This window comes from Equus caballus, chromosome 13 (genome assembly GCF_041296265.1).
Source record: "Equus caballus isolate H_3958 breed thoroughbred chromosome 13, TB-T2T, whole genome shotgun sequence".
NCBI lineage: Eukaryota > Metazoa > Chordata > Mammalia > Perissodactyla > Equidae > Equus > Equus caballus.
The window spans coordinates 40,577,498-40,587,783 of record NC_091696.1 but is presented as its reverse complement, the minus strand read 5'-3'; positions in this window follow the sequence as shown (position 1 = coordinate 40,587,783).

The following is a 10,286-nucleotide window of genomic DNA, read 5'->3' as shown; positions in this document are numbered from 1 at the left end:
TGTTGAGCACGGGACTTCACATCCTTTATCTCAGGTAGATCTTCCAACAGAACTTCTGTTTATAGTGTAAGGGTGGAGGGGAAGCAGATTGGGAGGTTGGTCGCATGAGTTTCTCTCTTTTTCCGTCCTTAAACTCCTTTGGAGAGGGAACAAAAAGGAAGAAGGGAAGGAAGGAAGAAGGGAGGGAGGGAGGAAGGAAGGAAAGAAGGGCAAAAGGGAGGGAAGGAGAGGGGAGGAAAATATTATCTTATAAAGACAAAGAGCACAAGAGAGGAGAGAGTAGACCAGGAGAGATTTAGGTGGATTGTGGAAGGCGACAAGCAGGTGAAGAGGTGATAAGTGACATCGCAGAGTAGACACAGCTGCAATCCAGGCATTTAAAGCTCAGAGTGCTGTGGAAGGTGGGGGTGAGTTGATACTTAGAAACTGTATATGGGGCTTTTGACTCTTGGGGTCCCCTGCTCCTCCCCTGACATAGTCAGACCACTACTTCTCTTCCTTTCCCTCACCCCAACACTCAAAAGTGGGATTTTTGTAGTAAGAAACAAAAAAGGCTCAGGAGTCAAGGGGTCATCAGAGACAGCAGAGAGATGGGAAGAGAAGTAGGTAAACACTGGGGCTTCTCAGCTCCTTTCTCCCCCTCACCAACACGATTGGAGGATTTTTATCTGGAGAAACCGACAGATCTGTAAGAAAAGACATCACGACACTGAAATATTGTGGCTCCCAAATGAATAGGCTGACTCACTGCCTCATTACCCTCCGAGGGAGTCCATCAGTCAACACCCTGCCCCCATATGCATGGAATGCAGAGGGCTTTCCTGCTCTTCCTTTGACCACCACACGGTGTGGGAAGTCTCCAGTCTGAGAGAGAAAGACCCAAACAAGCGAGAAACAAGGAGACAACAGGAGAAAGCTGCAGAATTCAAATACGTGGAGGCAAATATTAGAAGAATCAGCTGAAGGAGGGTGGACACTGCCGATTTTCATTATAAGATGTCCAGCACTCTTTGATTTTTAAAAATATGTGTGTATTACTTTGGCAAATATAAAATTGAGTTTTAAGATAATATTCTTGCAAAGAAGAAGTGCTTCCCATTGAACAGATGAGTAAACTGAGGCTCAGAAAGGTTAGGTGACTTGCCCAATATCACATAGCAAGTAAATCCTAGAGCCAGATTGGAACCCACAAGTGTTTGTCTTAAAATCTCAGGATGTTTCCATTCTCCATGAGCGATTCTTTGCTTGCTGTGTAAAATCAGTGAAAGAAAACCAGCCCCTGACAGATAACATTCTCCTTATGAGCCTCCTATGGGGTCAGTTAGAGCGAGTTGGGTGTGCAGTAAACTCTTCAAGTCCCTCATTAAGGGAATGAGACGGGGGGCCCTGTGTGCATCTGGCTGCTCACCGCATGATTCCAGGCACCATCTCCATTGTGGTCAAGATTGTTATTGTTGAAACTCAATATGGCGGCCCCCGAGGACTACCAGAAAACGGCGAGGAATGAAAAAAACACAGCCTTAAAATATATTATTGATGTCTGACTGCAATGGGAACTGGGGAGTTTTGAGCCATTCTTTTTAAAGATTTGAAAAAAAATCTCCTTCCCTTTAAAAACATAAATAAATAAAATGGGCTCTATGCCAGAAATCCAAGTCTTTGTAAAGGTCGTTGTTTCAAGTTTTCGCAGGATTTTTCCTAGTTTGAGCAGCCCCAAGACATGCCAACCTCTTGTTTTCTGTCCTGCCATGAAAGGCTGCAGCACAGAGATGCTAGAAGTTTAATTTGTGTGCTTGTAAATAGACTCATAAATTAGGAGGGAGAAAGAGGTTGAGGAGGACATACCATGTCCTACTTTTTTGGGTCTGGCAACTCAAACGCCGTTGGGGCTGAGATTGGGAAATCCAAAGATGGGAGGCTGCTGTTGCCTCTTTTTGGTGGAAGGAGCCCTTATCCAGGCCCATTTGGAGTACTAGTTGTGTTCACTGAAGGCCATTTCCTCTTGGAGGCCTCCTCCGACTGCCCACCTCCCCCACTATGGGATGGGTTAGGTGTTCAGCTTCTGGCTCCTTTGGAAGCCCCGTCCACGTTCCCTGTGTTAGCACTAACCATGCTTAAATGGAATCATTGGCTTATGTTTCTACCTTCCCTATCTGATTGTAAGCTTTGCAAGGTTAAGGACTGCCCCTGTCTTGTGCGGTACAATATATCATCACTTGGCAGATTACCTGACACAGAGCAACCTTAATACATATTTCCTGATAGACCAAAAGAATGGAATGTCATAACTCAATAGGACATTCTCCCAAGAAGACGTTTCTTTATTTTTCTGAGTGGTATGGTCCGCCTTCCCATCCTTACTTAGAAGAGCTGAAATGTGATATTCAGGCTTACCACAAAATTTTTTTGTTAAAAAATAATCCTAGGCAATGTATGGATCATGCATAAAGTGGGAAGACTACACGCATGTCTGAATAACCGAGGCCATCTCAACCTGGAGAGCAATCATTACTCCCTTGACCACGGCCATGGAACTCTTTCTCTGAGTTGACTTCATGTGTGTACACCAGATACTCAATCTTTCAGTTTTCTAGATCTTGGAAACAATGCGTTCAGGAGCCCCAAGCCTCTCTATCAGATCCCAATAAGGTGACCAGTGACCAATGACCATTGACCAGTCAGACATAGTGCATTGCTGCAGAGAGCAGAGGAGCCAGAAATACACGAAGATCCAAAGGCCTCTTCTTCCCCTCTCCCTAATGCCCAGCGTCTATCTTGGGAATGATTAGGAGGAAAGGAAGGAAGTTGGAAAGTCCACATTATCCCAAAGAGCATTAATTTCCTATGGAAATTCCTTACATTGTTGAACAGGACTAAGCTTACTGGATTTGGACGCACCCTCTCACCCAAGGCAATGAAGGTATATTCCTGAAGAATGACAGACTAGTCATAAAAGATAATTGCACATCTCAGTGTAGTGTGAGCATATGTGCAACCCAGTCACAAATGTTCAGGGCTTTTGCTGAGTGAGGCTTATTGGTGGGCCGTGGAGACCCCATGGGTGTCCAGAAAATGAATAAAGAAAAAGGGTCATTGATTCAATCTTTTTGTGAACGATCCATTCTATCCCCGTCGTGAGTGGTGGGCATCATGCACACTCAATGATGTCTTCCCGTCCTAGCTCCTGGAGGCTTTCGTTGAAGGACAACTCCACATTCCCCTACTATCATCATGTCACCTTCACTCTTCACAGACATGACAGGTAGGGCCATAGCATTGTTCTCCAGTTGGAGGGGACTTTAAAGATGATCTAATCTGATCCCTTCATCACACAGGTGGGAAAAACAAGGCTTTTTGAGGCAAGGTGTTTTGCCCACGGCCACAAAGAAAGTGGAAGAGGCAAAGCCACAACTCGTGCTTCCTAGTCCCAGGTATTCTCTGCTGGTCTGCACCGCATTCTCAAGCTTTCCTGTACATGAAAGATCGTACCCAAAGTGAAAACCATCTGGTCTACGCGATTGCAGTGTTTGCCACCGGCACACGGGAGGCTGAACCCTGATGGTTTCTGGGAACTCTGGCAACTCTCTGAGGCCTGAGACTCAGTTCCACACACTTTTTTCCCTTGAGCTTTGGCATATCCAAACTATGCTACCCCTAGAAGCAGCAGCAGAGTCACTGGGACTTGTAAAATGCCAAGAAAACACTGGCATGTGGATGGCAGGTTGCACAGTGTTCTCTGTCTTCTGTAATGGAATCCACAGGATGCCAAGAAGACAAATGCATTTTTCTCCTCCAAATTATTCCTCCCACGAATGCTAAGTGTCTCCATCTGGGAGACATTTAACATCTCAAGCAGCTATTGCTGATCTGTAGGAGGACTCGCCAAGTATCAACTGTCTCCTCAAAATAACTCTCCTCATCGCTGCCGGAGCACCGAGATGCAGCCCAGGCAGGAGGAGAGGAACAGCCTGTCTGCGGAGGCCCCAAGGTTAGAGGTGAGCAGGGACACCAGCCCCTCACCTGGGTCCACTCACTCTCCTCCCTTCAGAGGTGTGTTTCATGGGACAACGTGTCAAAGTCATTGCGTCCCTCCCCTGGAAGGCTGGATTTTCAGAAAGAATTCCATCAATGACTTTCCCCCAGAGGACGGTCTCATGTTTCTTCTGACACTTGAAGTTGGATCAGATACTTACAGGAAATCACACACACTTCCTGCTAGGCCGAGTTAGAAGCTATCTCATAAAAAACGGCAGAGATGGGAATACCCAAGCTCTGAATAAGATCCAAGAACTTTCTTTGCTGCTTCCCCTTCTGATCCAATTTGCCAAATCCAACCATGGGGGAACGGACACGGGGCTAACACCTTCAAGCCACTAATCTTGAGTCGGTCCGTTTCCCCACCCTCTATTTATTTATTATGCACAGTACGGTGGTTGCTGGGAGGGGGCCCAGGATAGAGGAGACACACAGGCTCCGTCATCATAGTGTACCTATTAGTGGGGAGACGTATATAAATATGTCCACAAACATTATTAAACCCAGATAGAATGGTGTGGGAAATCCTGATAAAAGACTATAAGAATTGGAAGAATGAGAAGTCACTGTGAGCTGAGAGGCCAGGAACGTCTCCACGGGGTAGATGGCATTTGTCCTAGATCTTTAAGGAGGGGGATTAGAATGCGAACATACGGGAATTAATTGAAGGAAGGGCTTCTCAGGTGCATGGGGCCGCTTGAGCAAAGGCAATTCAAGGCTGTAAAGGTGTCCAGAGCTGAATTTCATTTATCCATCCTTTCCTTCATGCATTGAAAACAACATACATCTACCGAGCACAGAGTATGTTCAGGGGCACAGACCCAGGAGCTGGGCACGTTCAGATGCATAGACCATGACCTCCAAGAGCTTTCGTCTACTGGGGGAATCACAGAGGCTGTGGAGAAAGTACAATATAGGGTGACAAGGAAGGACCTCGGGAGACTATAGGACAACAGAGGATGAGCACTTCACTCAAGTCTGGGAAGCCGGGCAAGATTCCTCGCAGGAGGAGAGCGCAGAATCAAAGGCCAGAGATGCAAGGGGAAGGGCGTGTCCAGGGGTGCTCCGCGCGTGCGCAGTCTCTGCGGCGAGAGACTGGAGGAAAGTGTGCCAGGCGGGAGGGCGGCAAGACAGCGGAACTCGATGGAGGTGTTTGAGTGTACTTTCTGAGCATGGGGAGTGTCTTTAGCCATTCGCTATTTAAGCTACTGCAATGGGGAGAGCGAGCGAGTTGACTGACACCACCACCGGGAGTGCTGCTGGCAGCCCGTGATGGGTGGGAAGGTCCAGCTCTGAAAATGTGCAAAGCTGCCATCTACCACTCGTTTTTGTCAGTATTCTCATCCTATTTTGTGCGGTTGGTTCTCTTTTCTCACTGTGTTGGTCTCGGTCGCCAACGACTTCATCGGGGATGGGAGTCAGCCCTGAGAGCAGCGAGCACAAAGCTGAGCAACACAGTACACTCTCCGCGTGTGCGTGGTTGTGTCTGTGTCTGTGTGTGTAACGAAGGGGTGCTAAGTGTGTGATCTCTGGGTGCTGAAATATGGGCTGGCTCTTATATCTGAGAGACTAAAATATTTCTTCAGCTTTTATCATCATTGTTGATTCTTTCCTTCTGTACTCAATCCTTTGTTCTCCTCCGTATGAATGATAATTTATTGGCTAGGAAGATCATCTTTTGTAAGAAGACATTCTTAGATCAAATATATGTTTATCCATGGTCAGCATAAATGACTGGCCATGTGAACACCTCACCTGATGGTTAAAAAAAGAAAAGTATCTATTCCAAGTTTCTGGAAATTTAGATATTGGATGAATCTTTGTGTATCATCTAAAGGAGATAAAGTATTCCTTTATGCCAAACGTTTAAAAGTGTTGTTGAATATTAAACAGAAATAAAAGTTAAAAAATAAAAAATCTAGTATTGCTGTTCATATGTTAGTATGTTATTGCATATTTTTTTATTCCTTTATGTAGGCATATATCAATGTGTACTTTTAAAAGGTAGGATGGTATGGTTATATACAGATTTAGAGGATGCATTTAAAAATAATAAAACTAACGTGTAGACCTTAAATCTTTTTATGTAAAATTTTTTATATTTATTATTTATATAATTTTTCATAGCTGCGTAGTCTGAGAACCTAAGCCTTGGGGCAGAATACGGGTCCATCCAATAAATAAGGAATTTCTGCTCTGATAAGCCTGCAGAGGAGATGCTCCAGATAAAAAGAACACGGCGGAGGATTTGACCCGGAGGTCAGGAAGGGCTCCTACAAGAAGGTGATGACTGATTTGAAATCTAAACGGTAATTCCAAGCTGTCGCTGGGTGGGGATGGGGCAGTGATGAGATGAGCAGGGACGCTCAGCAAAGACCACAGGACGTGCAGACACCTGCAATGGGGAGCAGGCGGCTGTTTGGGAATTTCTATTTTCTAGCTAATTTTCACTGCTATTTGCATGTCTTTATGCTGCCTCTGGCCAGCTTATTGAACTCTTTTGTACTTCTAATTATTTTTCAGTTGACTTGACTGGGTTTTCCAGGTCTACACTCCTATTGTTTGCAACTAATCATAAGCGCAGGCATGGAGTCAGCCTTCGCTGTGTGTCTGGCAGCGCACGAACGTCTGTCTGTGTCTGCTTGTGTCATCCTCGCTGTCCTTTATGGGGCGGGTCCTCCTTTCCTAGCACAGAGGGAACCGACACTTGCACCAGCTCAGTAATTTACCAAATTAGTAATGGCTGATACAGGTGGGCTTCAAACCCAGGTCTGACGCCAACATGTGTGTCCAACCTGACATTAAACTAATCATCTTTCTTTTTAACATTTAAAACTCTTATATTTGACTCTGAGCCCTTGTACTGAAAGTCAAAGCATCAAAGAATTTCTATTTTATTTTATTAAATAGGGAAATAATTTTTTATTGTGTAAGGAGCACTTAACGTGAAATCTACCCTCTGAAATTTTTGTGTCCGATGGGCATTGTTACCTATAGGCACAATGTCGTACAGCAGATCTCTAAAACTTGTTCATCTTGCAAAACTGAAACTTCCTATGAGTTGAAAAGCAACTCCCTGTCTCCTCCTCCCTCTGGCTTCTGGCAACTACCATTCTACTCTCTGCTTCTGTGCGTTTGACTATTTTAGATGCCTCCTAGTAGAGGAGCCATGCATATTCGTCCTTTGGCGACTGGCCTATTGCATTTTGTATGATGTCCTCCAGGTTCCTCCATGCTGTTGCATCTAGCAGGATTTGCTCCTCTCTTTAAGGGCAAATAGTATTCTGTTGTCTGCGTGCATCCCATGTTCTTTATCCGTTCATCTATTGATGGACACTTGGGTTCCATATGTTGGCTATTGTGAATAACGCTGCAATGAACATGGGAGTGCAGACATCTCTCCGACATCCTGATTTCAATTCTTTTGGATAAATACCCAGAAGTAGAATTGCTGGATCATATAGTAATTCTCTTTTTAGTTTTTGGAGGCAGCTCCATACTGTTTTCCACAGTGGTTGTACCTTTTTACATTCCCACCACCAGGGGATGAGAGTTCCAATTTCTCCACATCCTGGCCGGCGCTTGTTATCTTTTGTCTTCTTGATAATAGCCATCCTAACATTGTGATTTGGATTTGTAAACTGACATTTTGTTTTTCTATTTGTATCTCAACTGTTGAAAAGCAGGGATCCTTGTTTCCTCCAGGAATTTATTGGGGGTGTTCTGCTGTTTTTTAGTTCAGTAAAGTGTCGGCTGCTTTTATGTGAGTGCTATTCACTAGGTTAGCAAGGTATTTCTCTTCTCCAAGATTTCTGCTTTTCTTAAGTCAGAGATGAATATTGAATTTTGTCAAAAAACTTTTGATATTTGATTATGGTCTTTCTCCTTTGTCCCACTGATATGTTAATTACTAAATTATGGTAATAGGGGCCAGCCCTGTGGTGTAGTGGTTAAGTTTGCGAGCTCCACTTCAGTGGTGGCCCAGGGTTTGCAGGTTCAGATCACAGGTGCAGAGCTAAACACCCCTCATCAAGCTATGCTGAGGTGGCGTCCCACATACAAAATAGAGGAAGATTGGCATGGATGTTAGCTTAGAGCCAATCTTCCTCACCAAAAAAAAAAAAAGTATATGTTAATAGATTACTGAATATTAAATTATTCCTAATATTTAATCATCTTTGGTTTCCTAGAATAAAATCTACTTGGTCCTGGTGAATTATTCTTCCAAAGCATAGCTGAATTAAGTTTGCTGGTATTTTACATAGCTCATTCATATCTGTATCAATAAGTAAGATTGGATTGGAATTTTCTCCTTCTTTGGCTGTTGTTATGAGGTCTTAGCAGCAGATTCATGCCAACCTCACTAAAGAAATCATGATACATTTCTCTTTTTATTTCTTCCTGAATAGTCAAATAACACGGGAGTTATTTATTCTTCAAAATTTTGAAACAATTAACATTTAGAAGAATTTAGGCCTAGTTCCTTCTTCAGAGATGACTTTTATATGACTCATTCAGTTTTTCCCAAAGTTAGTGATATACTCAGATGCTCACTGGTCAATGTTTTGATTCATATTTTCCCAGAAAACCAGCAATATCAAGATTTTCAAATTTATTTGGTATATGATTATACATTTATTAAACATTGCATTCTCTCATGAATTATTAATTTGTGGTTCCTTATTTCTCTTTTGCATTGAGAAGCTGTATAAGGCACAGTTGATCCTGGAGCAGGGTGGAAGTATTTTCATCCCACCTCTGTCTGCTACTTGCCACTGAATGATCTTGGGCTCGTTAGTTCTCCGTCTTTCTCAAGTCCTTCCTTTGTAAAAGAAGGGCAATAAAAATAGTACCTTCCTTATAGCATTGTTACTAATGTGCTTACCACTGCCAGGTACATACTAAGTGCTCAATAAATATCACTATGATTCAATTTGCTAGGTTTTTAATGTTTGTATTTATAAAGAAAATAGCATTCAGATTTATATATTATCTCTACAGGCTCTTTATTTGCTTTCCTAAATTATTTGCTTTTTTAAAAGCTACTCTTCATTTCTCCCTTAAAGTTTTCTTCGTTTTCACCTGCTGCCTTTGAAGGAAATCTCATTAATGTGTTCTCGTTACTTAATTTCTTTTCATTCTCTCTTGTGGAGTAATGAAATCTTAGGCTGACATCCTGTACCGTCACATTTTTGTATATTGTGTTTTCTCAGGTCATTAATTTCTAAATAACCTATAACCAATATTTTAATTTTCTCTTTGAGCAGCATGTTATTTAGGAGAGAAAATTTCAATTTGTAAAGGCTTGGGTTTTTCTTGTTTGTCTTTAGTTTGTTTTTCATTTAGATTTTAAATAGTATTTTCTATTATACATGCCCAGATTATATTATTTTCTACACACTCTTCTGAATTAGTGTTTTCTATTGTTGCCCAGAGAATGTGACATGAACTACCATTTTTTGGACTTTGTTGTTTTGAACGTGTGTGACCCAATATTATATACATTTTGGAGATTGTATTAATTGACCTCTTGAAAGAAGTTACATTATCTTCTTGATATAACGTTGAAAAATCTATTCAATCAGTATTAATTACATAGTGCAAATCCCTTATGTCCTCATTTATTTCTGTCTTCTGTCAAAAACTCTGAGCGTTAAAACCTCACAGCACCAATGTTTGTCATCTGTCCTTTGTATTGTAGTAATTTTAGCTCTACATATTTAATGATTTTAGCAAGTAAACATTTGTGACTGTTGAGCTGCCTTGTGAATTGCATATTTATAAGTATAAAATAATTCTGTTGTTCTATTTTAAGATATTTTACTGGAATTCTGTAGTGCCTGACATTCATTTTGCAGCCCCTGGTTTCACTTGTGTTTGCAATGGACTGGCACTTCTTTGTTCCTTCTTTTCCATTTAACCCAAATAGGTGATTTTGTTTCAGTTCTGGTCAGTGTAAGTAGCATAAGGTTGGATTTAAATTTTGCACCCCATCTCGGAGTCTCTGACTTCCAATTGGAAAGCTTAAAAGATTTACACTTATGGCCATAACACATTTGTTTGTGTTTACTTCTATCATTTTGTTTTCTAGTTTCCTCAATTTTGTTAACTGCCCCCCCTTTTTTTTTTTACTATAGCTGGCATAATAATTAAGTAGCTAAAAATGAACCTGATCAACTTCCAGCTCTCTAACTAGCTTTGGGCATTGTGTCCAATAACCAGGAGTACATTTTGAGGTGTAGGAATTACCT